The following is a 13,665-nucleotide window of genomic DNA, read 5'->3' as shown; positions in this document are numbered from 1 at the left end:
CGTGTGAACAGTAATAAGATGAAAATGGGAATTATATTGGCTGAACCTCGACTTTGTACAGTTATTGAAGCCCAAATAGTCCAATTTTTTGTCAATTTTGAGATTGAATGTTACTTTCAAATCAGAAAACACATTTGAGTTGACGTGATAGAAATATGGTCGAATTATTTTGGCTGAACATTACTACCAATATGGACGAATTGTTCTTTTGAATTTCAAGTGCATTAAGTTCAGTACGAAATCAAAAGAAAATTGCTAAACACAAACGTTTTTATCAATTTATTACTGTATGTTAAATTGTTTTATTCGCTTCAAAGATATGTGATTGCCAACGTTTTTTTTAACACTAGAGATAATTGTTAGATTTCAACTATGTATATCTTAACTCCATATTAATATGATATTATCCACCGTAGGCTGAGCTCCTATAATTTTGCTTTAGGGATGCTCCCCAAAAGGCTTTATACTAGTAAAGTAGAGCTAGGTTGCAATTATATTAAGTATATATTGCTTACATCATTTTCTAATTCTCCGAATATGGGATGGTTTGAACCTTAACAATCTTCATCTTTTTAATATTCTTGTGATTGATTCAACTTTTACTGAGGAAAAAAGGGAAAAAAATATTTTTATTATTAAAATTAAACTATATTTAATATATAGTATTAAATTTTCATCCCTCCTTTTTCAAGTTCTGGATCTGCCACTAAACCAAGGTATATTAATAAAAATGAGGAAATTATAACTCAATATGATACGACACTAGTTAGCTAGTTATCGAACTTCATAGAAACTATTGCTTATCTCTAACTCCCATTCTTTGTTTAATTAGTATGAAAACAAAAACCAACATTAGAATAAAATGTTTACACATGCAACATATCACATATGGTAGGGGCCGTAGGGCAAACTTGAATGCACATCGATAAGATCAATGTCGTAATTGAATCAGAAAGATCTCAATAAAGAACCAAGAATAAAAGCAAAAATTCATAAAGCATACAAAACACTGTTGCACATTGATTCATCTTATAAAAGCCTCTAAAGTAGGCTTTCATTTTCTTTTAGCTGTAAAAATAAATATAAAATATTTACTAAATAATCTCTTCACTTGTCTTGTCAATATCAAACAAAAAATAGGTTGGTATTTAATTTATTAATTACATATATAATGAATCAGTATGTGATGCAAATTTGCCATAAAAATGATCGAACTAATAGATAAAACACATAAACTTTAGTTTCTTGAATTTGAAATATATTAATATAGATAAAAAAAACTTATTATAATATATAGGGAAAGCCACTATGTATAAGATGTTTGAAAACCCTAGAAACTCAAAAGGGAATACACTAAAATTCGGAAATTATAAAATGTCCGAAAAAATAATAAAATGTCGATGTCACCCCCTTTAACGATGTCAGATGGCTGAGATCCAGATATGCCATGACAAAACGATGAGTTTGACATGTCAAGCCATTTTGCAAGCACCACACGAATAAACATTATGTGATGTTTTTTGCATCGTTAGCTTGGTCAGACGAAACTGCGTCAATATGCTTTCAGTCTATGAGGTTATATATCATGTGATTAACAAGTTAATCAGTAGTATTATCAAATGAACGAACTCGACACTATACAAATGTAATTATATATGAGGATGTGATCAATTGATAACTCATCCCGTAACTGCTAACTAAAACTAATTTAAGACTATATGATTTTAGAGATCTAATGGTCTATAAATTGTAATGTGTAATTTTATTTTCATTTTTTAATATTAAAAAGATAAGTATCAAATTTAGGGTTTAGGATCACACTATGAATATAGTGTATTAAATATATCAATACGAAGACATAACAATGTTAACACAATTTAATATTGACATTGTATAAGTATTATATTCAGTATTTATATAAAACTGTTTACGAAATATATGAGCATTTATGAAAATTTTATCAAATTTTGACATGGAAACATATGCATGTAGGATCTCGTTGGAATCCTTGTAAAAATATCTTTAACTTGATATACGTTGTCGCAAAAATAATTGAAATGAAGATAGTTATATGCATTTAAAGTTTTGAGATATTTATAAATAATTTATTATCAATTGATTTAATACTCTAATTGATATTTTGTATACATTGTATTGATACTCCTGGTTGTATAATCTTGACCCTTGATTTGATGTAATGCCTATTATTTAGTTGTAGTTAGCTATTTAATGATGAGTTAGCAATATAACACCTGTAATTATGTAAACCCTAGTTATGTATGTAACTATCTTTCATTCATTCTCTTTAATTACTAGTCAGGTAAATAATGACATAAATAACGTAATTTGCATCATTTCGATACTTTCATGCGTCTGTTCACCATAATTACTCTCAGTTATAAGTTATTTAGAGTCAATATTTGATGATAAATGTACCAAATCATATTTCCAATGCACACCTGACATAATTACGATGTTCAAAAGAAAACCTTTGAACTGAAAGAGATGTTTAAACGTTTGTGAAATGACATTCAAAAGAATTAGGAAAGACCAAATATTGGGAGGATTTGTTTGATGCGATATGAATTTATTTGATAAAGTTTTTGATAATTGTAAAGTAATTTACCAGGCGGCTAGCTAGCTGCTAAATTTGAACAAAATAGGGTTGGAGATAATAGCTTTAAGTTGATGGATGGAAAATATTAGTAATTAATTAATGGTATATATATATAGATGAATTGAACATGTGATGTGATGATTAATCATCATATATCGTTAATCATTGAGACAAGATGTCTGTTTTCTTTATTTCCTGAAACAGAAAAAGATTATTTGGTGACTAGACATAAAGAAATAATAATTGATCAGTTTATCATATTAATCAATCTGCTTTCTCCTTTCTGGCTTGGTTAATTGGGCTTGGTTGCTAATTAATTTATTTATCGTTTGTTGATAAAGGATTGTGTTCACACCCACATTATTTACTTTATTAAAAAGGAAAAATTCCATCGAACTACAATGCTCTAAAAGTCTTGTTCTAAATTTTTTGTTATTTATCTCGGGATAAGACCAACAAAACCCTGACACAATGTATTGGCAATCAAGTTTCTTAAATTATATTTTCAAGTTTCTATGTGAGTATATCAATTTATAGAGAAAAGAAGAAATATATATCCTCAATATTTCCTTCGAAGGACCAAATTTGCCACTGAAGTATTTTATGTTATGCAAGCCCTACAAATTTTCTTTTCTTTTCATTTATTTATGGAAGCATTAATAATAAGAACTAGGACTAGGAGTATACTTTTTTCATTATATACTTCTAGTTTCCTTTATTCCTCTCTAACTTGTTCTAGAAAAAATATTTGGTATATATTAATATTTTGGATCAAATTAATTTGTACTAGTATACACACAAATGAGTGTCTCGCATTTGTGGTGTATGCTTGTGCTAGTGTGTGTATATGTGCTAGTGTGTGTACATATAGGGATGTCAATGTACCCCGTGAATCCGTGGGCGACCAAATAGCTCGCCAAATTTATAGGGTTATGTTGAAAATTTCTAGCCGATAAAATCAAAACATGATTAGCCCGCACCCGATTAACCCGCAACCGTTAGGCCGACCGAAATCCGATGGACGGCCCGAAACCCGATAAGTTTCTATTTTTTTACTCTTAATTCGACACTTCATTAATTAATTTTAACTAAAAACATAACTTTCAATTATATAATTAAATATACAAATAATATATTGAATTTTTATTAATATAATAATTGATAAATAAATTAAAAACTTCAAATTCACTAAAAAAATATTTAAATTTCTAAAACATGCATTAAAATTTCACGAAATATCTCAAATATTAGTATTTGATCATGTTTATGATTGAGTTTAAGCATATATCTCAAATATATCCTAATTAAATGCTTTACATTGTATGAATATTAGTAAGTTAAATAATTATTTATTGGATTGATCGATGTTAATATTATTGGCGTAACCCGATTAACTCATAGCCGAAACCCAAGCTTTTAGGGTTAGGGTTGAACTTTTATAACCGAAAGAAATCACAACCCGATTAGCCCGCACCCGATTGACCCGTAACGAGGTAGGTTAGCTCAAGACGGCGCCCGATTGACATCCCTATGTACATCGTGGTGGGGTGTGTGTGTGTGCGCATATGTGCTTGTGTGTGTGTGTATGTGCATGTGTTGTTGTGTGTGTGGCACGTATGTGTTGTTGTGTATGTGCGTCGTCAGCGAATGAGAATGGTCATTCCATACCTAAATGGATGGAATGACTATTTCCATGTGGAATGGAATGGGAACGGTGATTCCAAATAGAATGACGATTCCTAAGGATATAAAATACCAAGCAAATGAATGGACTCGAGGTAGGAATGTCAATCCATTCCTCGTTCCATTCTACCTCCCAAGTAACCCCTTAAAGGAATCAAGTATGGCGAACGCTGAATGTGGAAGATGTTGAAATTCGACGAGTATCACCTTAAATCATGATTTATGGTATTTATTTTATAGTAGTATTATTTTTGTGATCATAATGATGGTTTGTTAATTCAGAGAAGGAAATCCAAATAAATAGACTGCCAAGAATATCATAGATTCATAGTATACTAATTGAAATTAATTAACACATACAATTCACGTATTCTGTCCATAGAGAAAGCTCGAAGGAAAATTAAATTAAATTGAGCCCTAAGAATTCGCTTGGATTGTTTATTTTACAAAAATAAATCAAAATACCCTACCCTATGAGTGGGGTGACAAATCATTTCAACTTAGTTCATTTCCACCATTCAAACTCATCCAGACCATATTTTCGTTAGCAAACCTCGGAGCCAATACATTTTCAAAATAATAAATATACAAATCAATTCCGCTGGTGCTCGCCAAAATTCCAACTGAAATTGAACACGGTGTGCATAATTTGTGGTCACTAATTTTGGAAGTTAGCAAGCAATTGTGCTAGCTAGAGTTCTTGCGGACCGGTCGCGCCCTTGTGACTGGAAATGCGGGGATATCATGAGAACATACGATGTGCTCGCAGAATTTTGTGAGCATTGTGGTTTGCGAGCATTTTAGCAAGAATATTTTGGTCTCTTGTGACCAGTATTTTAGTGTTGGTTAAATTCGGTGGTGTTTATAATGACGGTGTTAGAGGGTAGTTGATGCCGTTCTAGCAGATAATGTTGAAAATGTTTTTTGTTTGGAATGATTTGAAATTGGCGTGATGGTTGCGAAATATATTTACTTTTGATTCTCTAGTTTGTATTTTATTTTCTTTTAAATTCCTAAGGTTTCATTACCACACTATAATACCAGGTTTTATTGTTTAAAGTCAATTTGATTATTCATAATACTTTTCTTTTAAAGAAACTAGAGTTTCTATCCTTACTTATCCATAGTCATACGATAATACGTTTTGCACCAGTTTTAATTTGTCGGCTGCTTATAGAGATGCCCAAGGTTTTCGGTTCTAGCGGTTAATCACAAAACTGAATCGCGGTTACGGTTCAACCTGAAATCTCACTTGTATATATTAGTGTTAAATTAAATGTGATTGGAATAAGTTAGTGGAAGGTAGAGCCTATACCATTTATGATAAAAATGAACCGAGACTCTATTTGCGGATGAACTAAAATAGAGAAACAAGACTTCTATTCTCGGACGAGGAGTATATAAGAAAAAAGTGAACTACATTTTTGGTACCTAAATTTTAAATTGTTATCAAACGTGATACTCAAACTTTAAAAATATCACTACACGTCCATAGACTTGATTTTATATCATTGGAAGTAATTTTGAACTTTTAAACTTTTTTTCAAAAATACCCTCCAGTTCTTAAGGAACATTTTAGTCTATATGTGATCAAAGAAGTTCAAATAAATTAAATTGTCGTATTATTGGATTGATATATCGTACACAAATTTGATTATATTTCTGGGCAAATTTTAAAAAGGAAATAATGGTAGCCTCTCTCATTGCAAATAGACTAGAATGCCCTTAAGTGCTAGAGAATATATTAGACCAAAAAAAAAGTCTAGAAAGTGCAAATTAGAGTCCGTTCGGGGATATTAAATCAAATCTATAAATATATGATGACATTTTTAAAGTTTTGAGTACCTCATTTAATACCAATCCAAAGTTTAGATACCAAAAAGGTAGTTCACACTTAGAAAAAAGCTGAAGAGTTCATTAAAGTTGATGCATGAAAAAAACATGTGATAGAATTAACTTAGTAACTAAATTAACTTCATATATAAAATAGCAACTTCTTCAAGCAAACGTGCATGTCGGCCCTAATTTGATTTGGTCCTACATAAAGTTAACTTTTGAAATCGCACCATTTTTGTCGTTTTTTCCATAACCTCTCTTATTTTTCTTCCAAAACTGAAAATTAACTTTTTAAACTCGCACCATTTCCATCGTTTTTTCCATAACCTCACTTATTTTCTTTGATTTTTCATGACAAGACCTATAAGTTCCATGATTCTCGGTAAGCCTTGAGGAGCATTGCTTAATAATTAAAAAGTTCCAGGTCCTTTTTTTTATGTGCAGTCGACTATTGAATTCAAATTGTTACTCCACTTTTTTGTCCATGATAATTGTACGTTCTCACCATTCATCAAATGATAATTTTGTGTTTGAACTTTGAAAATACATGAAAAAATTCGCCTTAACAAATTATGACAAGAAAAGGTTGTGGTATGTGATATGATAGTCGAAAGAGACAGCAACGTGTGACTACTTATTCCAAGTATTTCATGACTTTAGTTGGGCTATAATTAATTAATTGCAAATTTATAACGCATGAGCTTGCTTGTTTTTTAGATTTAATCTATAGTTCGACTGTTTGGAATAGTGATTTCTCACCTCGAGTTTTTGTTGATTTTGATCTTATTATAATATGTATATATGGGTAGTGATATAATGCAAACCTATATATTGTCTAACTCCAAACTATGATCTGACGTAGAATATATCACAGATGATAAAAATACATCAACAGAAAATGTCAATAAAATGTCACACAACATCAACCGTTGACATTGTGTTGATATTTTCTGTTGATATAATTTTGTCATCTGTTGACATTTTTTAATGATTCAGATCATAGTTTGTAGTTTGTACAAAATTTAGAGTTTGTATTTAATTAATCCCATGTATATATAATATAACTTTCCACTAGCCAATAATTGCGGAACCAACTAAATGCATTTTACCCGCATCTGTGTGTGTAAACATCATTAGGTTTGGGTTTCTAAATGTTGAATCCTAAAAAGCTTTAATTATGTTTTATTTGTATTTACATGTATTTAATAATCATAGCGTACAAACTTATTAAATTTTTAAGGATACCTAGCAAAGTTTCTCAAGCTACTAAGTCATACTAGCTCTATCTTTCTTGGATTTTGTAAGATAATAAATTCTAATCTAAAGATAGTTAGTGATGTTTACGTTTAACTTGACAAATTAAAGATTAATTAGAGTGGTGTTAATTCATAAGATCTTGTCAATTAAAAGGAAACGTGAATCACAAAAATCAACCATATATGGCTCCATCATGTTTGTTTGTTAGAAATAGACCCAAGAGACGACGCTTAGAATATGACCATATAACTAATTATATTGCAATAAAAAAATTTCGACTTAGTTAAGCTTCAGATTATGTCTTATTTGCATTAGTAAGATAACTAAAAACGAGTTTAGTGTAATTAATTTTTCATTCATAATAGTATATAGAGAGATATCTCATTTGTAGAGTACCTATATATTTCCCAAATATCGCCATTAAAATGAGAACTGAAGATCATATCAGCTGATTGTTTCATTAATATCAGTTGAACATCACAAAACATATAAGTTCCTGATTCAATATAAGTATGTTTTGTGATGTTAACTGATATTAATGACTTCAGTGAACTAATTAGTTATCAAGTTCTTATTTCAATAGAGTTCTAAATTAATCACAACTCCTTGCCCATAATAGCATACAATTAAAAAAATCTTACTAAAGCGTACATAATTCTCTCCATCACGCAAACAGACCGAGTTTAACTAATTCTAACACTGTAGATCAAATATACTAGATAAAACAGTAAAAGAAAAGAGATATTAACAGGAAATGAAGACTTGATAGATAAAAAAATTAAAGCAAAAAAAAACACTAGTTACAACTTTTTAGGAAGCTATGCTAGCAACTAAAAAAAATTTCAGGAATATCGTAGTACAGTGCTCCACATACATGCTAACAAATTATTGATTTATCTATACAAAATGCTAAAAATACATAAATTCAAAAATACAACTGCTATATATATGTAGATTATATCCTTTATTCTGTTATTTAACGTCTGACAAATCCATTTTGACTATTCACATTTGCTTCGCAGAAAGACGTTAATCTCCGGGGAGTGACGTGTCTCAATCCTAGCTACCCACTTTTGCCTAGAAGGGATTTATTGATCGACAAAAAACAAACAAGAAGAGATTTGGGTAGATAATTGAAGGTGACAAAGAGAAATTAAGTGGGTGGATTATTCAAGATGGAAATCAAGGTAAGGTAAGGAGGACATTAGCCAACAAACCCTCCCAATCCAATTCTCCCATTTTGAAGGTTTCTCCTTGCCAATGATTCCCAACCCCAACCAATTCCTCTACTTTGATGCTTCCATGATCATTATTATTATTGTTATTATTGTTACTAAGATAATGGGCATCGTTGACACTAATGTTCTTGTCATAATTGGAAGTAGTGTTGTTGTTGTTAACTTCCAATCCAGGGACAGAAAGGTCATTTTCCAATCCCATCACATAGGGCTCCATTGCCCCATAGTCCCCCAAAGCCCCCCTAGGGTTTCCACACCAGCCTCATGTCCCAAATTGAACATTGGAACAGCCGTTTATGTCGAATATGTTGTTGTTGTGGTGGTGGTGGTGATGATCCATGAGGGGGATGAAAGGGTTGCGATGGGTGGCGAGGGACGAGCACGAGGAAGACGAGGAGTCCATGCAGACGCCGGCTACCTCGTACTCTTGCATGAACACGGTGGCCCCTCCGGCCTTGAGGGGGTGGTGGTCGGAGGAGTCGCTGTTGTTCGGAGACGATGAGGTGGTGGTGGTGGTAGTGGTGTTGCCGGCATTCTTTAACCTCTTTTTGATTGTTGAGTTCCGAGTTCTTGATCTCGTTGTCGAGTCCTTCCGGGAAGACGGGCTGCGATTTGAGACCACCTGTTGCACAAATAATAATTATTATCATGCTAATAACAAGTAAAATAGTAATAATTAAATTTAACCTAATTTTGTTAAATAAATTTGGTATATTTGTTTTGACGTAGAATGCAAGTTGGTGTCTGCATGGGTGTATTTATAAATAAGGCTTCTGTATATGAGTGAGGTTATGTTTTGTGAATAATCATCAAGTGGCCCAAAGAAATAACAATTCAAAAAAATTTAGTCTGATAAGGTCTCTTTCCCATTTTGGTTAATTTAGTTTTTATTAATTTTTCTATCCAATTGAGATATTCTAGTAAAAAATTTCAAACTAATTGAATAATACCACCCAATTTTTAAAAGAAAATTTTAAATTAAGAACCAAGAAATTTACCATACACAAGTTGTTAACTAAAATAATTAGTTTAGATTAAAAAATATATTAATAATTACTCTAAAAAAATAATTATTAAAGAGATTTTAACAAATGCTTTTGTTTATTCTGGGATCTATTAACAGTTTTTGGATTGATCATAAATTTCAAAAGGCAATAAATGAATGAAAAAAAACAATTTTTATTCATTTGTGGAATTAAACCCAAAAAAATAAGTCTTAAATTGAAAAATAATTTTCTATTAACAAAAATTTTGATAGAGGGAGATAGGTTAATTACCTGTTGCCAAGAAGGGAATGGTGGATGATGAGTCTTCCTGAGGGGAAAAGGGCCCCCGGAGACCCGGGGAAGATATTGACCCAAACGCAGGCGGCAGCTTTTCCCCAAAAGCGCTGCAGCCCGGGTTTGGAAATGCCTCCAACACCCTTGCCCTTTCGTCCCCATGAAATTTCATCAGCTTCTCATCCTCCCCCCCGGGACCACAGCCCCTTCCTCAGCCCTTTCCTCCCACTTTCTCCTTCACCATCCCCAATTATGCTCAGGCTTCCTCATTTACTAAGTACTTATTTAGTACGGAGAAGTTTAAAAGATTTTTTGTGTAAGTGTATGTGTGTGTTTTTTTTTTATTTCCCCCCCCCTCCATTCTTTGATTGGGACTTGAAAAAGAAGATAAATAGAAGAGATAATTAAGGAGGAGGGGTTATTTAATGGAAGCAAAAATGGCAATTTTATACACATATGATGATTACCTTGGAGGAAGAAAATTAAAAAAAAAAACTACTAGGGAAAAAGATAGATAGAGTCAAAAAACGAAGACCTAACATCGCTTTTTCCGGTCCCCCCCCAATCCGTTTTCCCCTCCATCTTTTATTTTTATTTTTATTTTTATTTCATTCTTTTCTAATTAGCAACAACTAATTCTGTATTTAACCACCTTTCTTTTTTATAATTTTTCTCACAAAATTCAATTCATTCACTGATTTAAACAATGCCCCACTTCCCCATCACCATCATCATAAATTACCTTCAATTTTACGGACACGTACGTTATTTTGATTTTAAGGGAACAGAGTAAATTTAATTTTCATTTGAAATTTTATTTTAAGGGCCCCATGAGGACCAAAATTTTGTTGAAATAATATGGGGGTTTTGATCATATTTCAAGCTAATTTATGTTTATAGTGTATATTGATTTTAAGATCGGATTTAACTGTAATTAATTTAGTGATTCTGTAATGTAATTGCTTCAATTTTTTGGGAACCTTGTTGCGTCTTGTCACCTTTTTTAAATATCTTTTTAAATTTTAGTATGGGAAATTTTGATTAATTCACGTATATATTTGAATTTTATAATCATATTTTTAAGAGGTAAACAACAACACTAGTTTAATGGGATGCAATATATAAATATATAGACATAAAAAATTTAGAGGTCCTTGTAAAAATTTAAAGTACATTTTATTTTCTTTTTTTTTTTTTGGGTTAACTCCTTATACTAATGTATTTTATTTTTTTTTTTTTTTCCATTAGATTCTTATACAAAATGCATTTTTATTTAAAATGTTTTTTTGGTTGGTTTTTTAATTAATAGACTTCAAATTTAATTAATTTTTTCTTGTGTAAGTTAAATTTATTTTTTTTTTGAAAATAATTCTTTCCAAATATCAACTTAATAATTTTTGGGAAAAAATGAAAAATTATAAATTGATGATGGGAAATAATAATAAATTTTCTTTTTTTAAAAATTTAAATTTTTTAAATTGCAACTAAAAATTTAATTTTTTAAAATAAATAAATAACTAATAAAACAAAATACAATCAGTATAAAAATATCTAAATGTACAAATAATAAAAAAATTTATGGCATTGATATTTGTGACATGAATGTACGAGAATGAAATTGTAAGCATTTTTGGTGGGAGGGGAGTTAATTTTTCCCTAAAGCAAATTATCTGTCAAAAAGAAATATCAAAGGATTATTTAATTGGTTTCACTTTCAAAAAAGCCGTTGGTATCCAACCAAATTAATAAGCCGTTACTTTTGAATCCTTTTATAAACAAGCCATAATCAAACATATACATTTAAAATTATCAAACCATTAATTCTATTATTTTTTTCACTCAAATCATTACTTCTTCATTTGAAAACGCTATAAGGGAAAACAAAAAGCTTTCCACTAATAGACTAGTTTTCCTTTTTATTTCTAGACTATCTATCTATTTTGAGAAAGAATTGAGATCACTATTTTATCCCCCCAAATTTTAAATTCAATATACAAATCTTCAACTCAAAACAAAACAGATATGTCTAAAAAAAGGGAGGTCCTTTGTAGATAAAAAAAAGAATTTGAATATAGTAGATACATAAACATAAGGGGTTTGAAGATGGGGTAATGATGGAAATTTTTCTTCTTAAAAAAAATATAAAGGGATGATCATTGGATATTAGGGGTTGCTTCATTTTTAGACTTGATAACAGAAGGGTAGCTTTCACACCAATAATCGACCAAAAATCGGGGACATGCTACGGGGAAACTACATACAAGACAAGCTTTAACCGACCACCCCCCCCGATTGATTTTTATTTAAAAATATTATGTATGTTGATTTTGGATGAGGAATGAGGGTGTTGTCTTGAGAAAGGAAAGGAAAGGCAAGGAGTTAACTGTGAAGGTACTCAAAGAGTTTCTCAAATCCTCCATGAAACGTACAAAGCTAGCTGTATACTTTTCCATCAATACGCCTTTTTGACCTTGCCTATTAAGACAATATTTATCAATGCCACATAAAAACTTTCATCCTATTTTCCTTTTTTTTTGGGTTTTTTTTTTCTTTCTCTGGGGGTGGACAAATTTAGTTTACCTATGATTTTCGTAACACATATTGTAGAAATGGAACTCTAATTTATTTGAAGTTCATGGCGTAAGTGTAACACCCCCAAAACCTAGTAGTGGGATATGAAATTTGACATTTCGCACGAACATAGTTGTTCATTTATTGTGTCTGCTTTAAAGGATAATGAGGCACTTAATTGATTCTAGGGGGGGGAAAGAATACCTAAATAATGGTGTACAACTTACGGGGAATACCGAACATACCAAATTTCGTTATATACCATGACTACGGTAAATCCCGCTATTTAGATATACCATGTATATACCGACATCAATACACCCCAAAAAAACGATATATCCGTGAATATCGAATATATTTATATATATATATATATATATATATATTATATTTATAATATAATACTGGGGCCCCCGGGGCCAAGGCGGTACAATATCAACATTGAGATTGGTTATACCGAAAATTATATATACCAAATATTTTGATAAGAAAATTATATACTCCCTCCGTCTCCCAAAAATAAACGACCACATTTCTTTTACGTCCCAAGATAAGTGAGTCATTTTTTTTTGGCATTTTTTCTCTTACTTTTTTTTTTTTACTTTATTAACTCTCTTTTCTTTATTCATTTTTTTCACTTTACTAACAAAAACCCCATTTTCTTAAATCCCATTCGTAAAAATTTTCCACTTATTCCCCTTTACCAAAATTTTTACTCATAAAGGATTTTTAGTATATACAATATGAAGTTTTTATACGGGATACCTTACCCACACCCACGCACACCAACTTAAAGATTTCAGTTTCAAATCTTTATTTATTAACATTTTTTTTTTAAATTTTTATTTTTATTTTAAGTAGGGTCTTATATATTCTACTTTATATAAAACCGGGGAATCTTGACTGATACGCACACGTCATGTTTTCTAATTTTTGTGAGGTAATCAATTAAGGACATATTGAATTGTACTTCCCTTTCCAAAAAAATTTTTGAAAGTGTACCACGAGATTTATAGGGCATGCATATGCCACAAAATATTAGTGATGTATTACATAGATATGGGGTCAGATGATCATGGACTTATTTTCTAAATATTTTTATTATTATTTTATTATTATTAATTAACTTGCGTAATTGATTGTTTTTTCTTTGGGTATGCAATATTGCAATAGGCATACCTTA

The 13,665-nt window shown here is 30.8% G+C and overlaps 1 pseudogene; it reads right to left on the bottom strand.

Annotated features, from left to right (window-relative positions):
* Nucleotides 1–8,440: 8,440 nt before the first annotated feature.
* On the bottom strand, nt 8,441–10,453 carry LOC125198227 (annotated as a pseudogene).
* Nucleotides 10,454–13,665: the final 3,212 nt, after the last annotated feature.

The sequence above is a fragment of the Salvia hispanica genome, unplaced genomic scaffold, assembly GCF_023119035.1.
Source record: "Salvia hispanica cultivar TCC Black 2014 unplaced genomic scaffold, UniMelb_Shisp_WGS_1.0 HiC_scaffold_1301, whole genome shotgun sequence".
Lineage (NCBI taxonomy): Eukaryota > Viridiplantae > Streptophyta > Magnoliopsida > Lamiales > Lamiaceae > Salvia > Salvia hispanica.
The sequence above is the reverse complement of the archived record's forward strand: the minus strand, read 5'-3'. Positions and strand labels throughout refer to the sequence as shown.